Source organism: Carettochelys insculpta, unplaced genomic scaffold (genome assembly GCF_033958435.1).
Source record: "Carettochelys insculpta isolate YL-2023 unplaced genomic scaffold, ASM3395843v1 scaffold_0074, whole genome shotgun sequence".
Taxonomy (NCBI): Eukaryota; Metazoa; Chordata; order Testudines; family Carettochelyidae; genus Carettochelys; species Carettochelys insculpta.
In genome coordinates, this window is record NW_027439111.1 from 30,001 (window position 1) to 35,000 (window position 5,000).

Here is a 5,000-nt window from a genome sequence, read left to right on the forward strand (position 1 = left end):
TCAACCTCCGCTGCTTTCAGCGGGGGTTGACCTGCTGGCCGATTCGCTCCCCGGGCACCAGGTCAACCTCCGCTGCTTTCAGCGGGGGTTGACCTGGTGGCCGATTCCCTCCCCGGGCACCAGGTCAACCTCCGCTGCTTTCAGCGGGGGTTGACCTGGTGGCCGATTCCCTCCCTGGGCACCAGGTCAACCTCCGCTTCTTTCAGCGGGGGTTGACCTGGTGGCCGATTCGCTCCCCGGGCACCAGGTCAACCTCCGCTGCTTTCAGCGGGGGTTGACCTGGTGGCCGATTCCCTCCCCGGGCACCAGGTCAACCTCCGCTGCTTTCAGCGGGGGTTGACCTGGTGGCCGATTCGCTCCCCGGGCACCAGGTCAACCTCCGCTGCTTTCAGCGGGGGTTGACCTGGTGGCCGATTCCCTCCCCGGGCACCAGGTCAACCTCCGCTGCTTTCAGCGGGGGTTGACCTGGTGGCCGATTCGCTCCCCGGGCACCAGGTCAACCTCCGCTGCTTTCAGCGGGGGTTGACCTGGTGGCCGATTCGCTCCCCGGGCACCAGGTCAACCTCCGCTGCTTTCAGCGGGGGTTGACCTGGTGGCCCATTCGCTCCCCGGGCACCAGGTCAACCTCCGGTGCTTTCAGCGGGGGTTGACCTGGTGGCCGATTCGCTCCCCGGGCACCAGGTCAACCTCCGGTGCTTTCAGCGGGGGTCGACCTGGTGGCCGATTCCCTTCCCGGGCACCAGGTCAACCTCCGGTGCTTTCAGCGGGGGTTGACCTGGTGGCCGATTCCCTCCCCGGGCACCAGGTCAACCTCCGGTGCTTTCAGCGGGGGTTGACCTGGTGGCCGATTCGCTCCCCGGGCACCAGGTCAACCTCCGCTGCTTTCAGCGGGGGTTGACCTGGTGGCCCATTCGCTCCCCGGGCACCAGGTCAACCGCACCCTTTTTCGGCCGCCTTCGCCTCCAAATTTTTCCCCCCGTTTCCTTGCCCACTCCTCGGTCACTTCATACGCCCTCCCCCTTACATCCACCGTACGCAACACCTCCACCGGGCTTAATAGTCCACAACCGGGACCCAGGGCCTTCCCCGCTCTCAACAACCTCCACCCACGGTCCCCCTCCACCGGGCTTAATAGTCCACAACCGAGACCCAGGGCCTTCCCCGCTCTCAACAACCTCCACCCACGGTCCCCCTCCACCGGGCTTAATAGTCCACAACCGGGACCCAGGGCCTTCCCCGCTCTCAACAACCTCCACCCACGGTCCCCCTCCACCGGGCTTAATAGTCCACAACCGGGACCCAGGGCCTTCCCCGCTCTCAACAACCTCCACCCACGGTCCCCCTCCACCGGGCTTAATAGTCCACAAGCGAGACCCAGGGCCTTCCCCGCTCTCAACAACCTCCACCCACGGTCCCCCTCCACCGGGCTTAATAGTCCACAACCGAGACCCAGGGCCTTCCCCGCTCTCAACAACCTCCACCCACGGTCCCCCAAGACGCACGTTCCAAGCCTTAACCCTCAGACCATCCACCCCCCCTGGGGGGGACCCCACACCCACCTGACCCCAACTCACTCCCACCAAAAACACCACCACCGCCACCGCCTCAACGGCCTGCCCCACCCAGCACTCCCACACACACACCTGCCCCACCAACGCTCCACACACGCTTTCTTCCCTCTCCCCGACCCGACCCAAGCCATCGCACCGCACCGGGTGAGGGCCTAAGCTTCCTCGCCCGCCCCCCCGCCCCCGACACGCAGGCAGGCAGAGGGAAAGGCCTCAGCGCCCCCCAGGACCGTCGCGCCGCCTTGGCCTCACGGCTTCCCTGCTCCCGCACGGCAGACACACGCCCCGCTCTACCCCCGCTGGGGCCAAAAGCTGCCTACGGCACCTGGGATTCCCAGGCGGTCACCCATCCAGGTACTAGCCAGGCCCGGGACGGTTTACCTTCCGAGATCGGACGAGATCGGGGGCATTCGGTCCGGTATGGCCGTAGGCCCCCGCCTCCCCGGGCTTTAGCGTCAGCAGCCTGGCCTCAGTCAGCCGGGCCCAAACAATTAACCCGGAGGCCGGGCCGAGGGAAAACTTCCTCCGAGCCGGCCCAAGGGGAAGGGAGGACGAGGACGCCGGGCCCGGGAGGTGACAGGACGTGCACGTCAGACCCGGGAAGCTGTGCGCCCCGAGGTTAACCCCCGGGCCGGGGCGGGGAGAGAAAAATGTTCTAAGTCCGGTAGGGACAGCAGGTCAACCCCGGTCCGAGGCGGGGAGAGAAATTTTCCAAGTCCGGCAGGGACAGCAGGTCAACCCCGGCCGCCGTAGCAGAGGTTGACCTGGTGTCCGATTCGCTCCCCGGGCACCAGGTCAACCTCGGGCGCTTTAGCGGAGGTTGACCTGGTGTCCGATTCGCTCCCCGGGCACCAGGTAAACCGTGGCCGCTTTCAGCGGAGGTTGACCTGGTGGCCGATCCCCTCCTGGGGCTCCAAGTCCGGCAGGGACAGCAGGTCAACCCCGGCCGCTTTAGCAGAGGTTGACCTGGTGTCCGATTCGCTCCCCGGGCACCAGGTAAACCGTGGCCGCTTTCAGCGGAGGTTGACCTGGTGGCCGATCCCCTCCTCGGGCTCCAAGTCCGGCAGGGACAGCAGGTGAACCCCGGCCGCTTTAGCAGAGGTTGACCTGGTGTCCGATTCGCTCCCCGGGCACCAGGTAAACCGTGGCCGCTTTCAGCGGAGGTTGACCTGGTGGCCGATCCCCTCCTGGGGCTCCAAGTCCGGCAGGGACAGCAGGTCAACCCCGGCCGCTTTAGCAGAGGTTGACCTGGTGTCCGATTCGCTCCCCGGGCACCAGGTAAACCGTGGCCGCTTTCAGCGGAGGTTGACCTGGTGGCCGATCCCCTCCTCGGGCTCCAAGTCCGGCAGGGACAGCAGGTCAACCCCGGCCGCTTTAGCAGAGGTTGACCTGGTGTCCGATTCGCTCCCCGGGCACCAGGTAAACCGTGGCCGCTTTCAGCGGAGGTTGACCTGGTGGCCGATCCCCTCCTCGGGCTCCAAGTCCGGCAGGGACAACAGGTCAACCCCGGTCCCAGGCTGGAGAGAAAAATTTTCTAAGTCCGGCAGGGACAGCAGGTCAACCCCGGCCGCTTTAGCAGAGGTTGACCTGGTGTCCGATTCGCTCCCCGGGCACCAGGTCAACCTCTGGCGCTTTAGCAGAGGTTGACCTGGTGTCAGATTCGCTCCCCGGGCACCAGGTCAACCTCGGGCGCTTTAGCAGAGGTTGACCTGGTGTCCGATTCGCTCCCCGGGCACCAGGTAAACCGTGGGCGCTTTCAGCGGAGGTTGACCTGGTGGCCGATTCCCTCCTCGGGCTCCAAGTCCGGCAGGGACAGCAGGTCAACCCCGGTCCCAGGCGGGGAGAGAAAAAATTTCAAAGTCCGGCAGGGACAACAGGTCAACCCCGGTCCCAGGCTGGAGAGAAAAATTTTCTAAGTCCGGCAGGGACAGCAGGTCAACCCCGGCCGCTTCAGCTGAGGTTGACCTGGTGTCCGATTCGCTCCCCGGGCACCAGGTAAACCGTGGCCGCTTTCAGCGGAGGTTGACCTGGTGGCCGATCCCCTCCTGGGGCTCCAAGTCCGGCAGGGACAACAGGTCAACCCCGGTCCCAGGCGGGAGAGAAAAATTTTCTAAGTCCGGCAGGGACAACAGGTCAACCCCGGTTCCGAGCGGGAGAGAAAAATTTTCTAAGTCCGGCAGGGACAACAGGTCAACCCCGGTCCCAGGCGGCAGAGAAAAATTTTCTAAGTCCGGCAGGGACAACAGGTCAACCCCGGTCCCAGGCTGGAGAGAAAAAATTTCTAAGTCCGGCAGGGACAACAGGTCAACCCCGGTCCCAGGCGGCAGAGAAAAAATTTCTAAGTCCGGCAGGGACAACAGGTCAACCCCGGTCCCAGGCGGGAGAGAAAAATTTTCCAAGTCCGGCAGGGACAACAGGTCAACCCCGGTCCCAGGCGGCAGAGAAAAAATTTCTAAGTCCGGCAGGGACAACAGGTCAACCCCGGTCCCAGGCGGGAGAGAAAAATTTTCTAAGTCCGGCAGGGACAACAGGTCAACCCCGGTCCCAGGCGGGAGAGAAAAATTTTCTAAGTCCGGCAGGGACAACAGGTCAACCCCGGTCCCAGGCGGCAGAGAAAAATTTTCTAAGTCCGGCAGGGACAACAGGTCAACCCCGGTCCCAGGCGGGAGAGAAAAAATTTCTAAGTCCGGCAGGGACAACAGGTCAACCCCGGTCCCAGGCGGCAGAGAAAAAATTTCTAAGTCCGGCAGGGACAACAGGTCAACCCCGGTCCCAGGCGGCAGAGAAAAAATTTCTAAGTCCGGCAGGGACAACAGGTCAACCCCGGTCCCAGGCTGGAGAGAAAAAATTTCTAAGTCCGGCAGGGACAACAGGTCAACCCCGGTCCCAGGCGGCAGAGAAAAATTTTCTAAGTCCGGCAGGGACAACAGGTCAACCCCGGTCCCAGGCGGGAGAGAAAAATTTTCTAAGTCCGGCAGGGACAACAGGTCAACCCCGGTCCCAGGCGGGAGAGAAAAAATTTCTAAGTCCGGCAGGGACAACAGGTCAACCCCGGTCCCAGGCGGGAGAGAAAAATTTTCTAAGTCCGGCAGGGACAACAGGTCAACCCCGGTCCCAGGCGGCAGAGAAAAATTTTCTAAGTCCGGCAGGGACAACAGGTCAACCCCGGTCCCAGGCGGCAGAGAAAAAATTTCTAAGTCCGGCAGGGACAACAGGTCAACCCCGGTCCCAGGCGGCAGAGAAAAAATTTCTAAGTCCGGCAGGGACAACAGGTCAACCCCGGTCCCAGGCGGCAGAGAAAAAATTTCTAAGTCCGGCAGGGACAACAGGTCAACCCCGGTCCCAGGCGGGAGAGAAAAAATTTCTAAGTCCGGCAGGGACAACAGGTCAACCCCGGTCCCGGGCTGGAGAGAAAAATTTTCTAAGTCCGGC

At 63.1% G+C, this 5,000-nt stretch overlaps 1 non-coding gene across 1 annotated transcript; it reads right to left on the reverse strand.

Annotated features, from left to right (window-relative positions):
* Positions 1-1,881: 1,881 nt before the first annotated feature.
* LOC142006490 (5S ribosomal RNA) lies at positions 1,882-2,000 on the reverse strand. Its single transcript, XR_012643558.1, has one exon. It is a non-coding gene; the product is annotated as a 5S ribosomal RNA (ribosomal RNA).
* Positions 2,001-5,000: the final 3,000 nt, after the last annotated feature.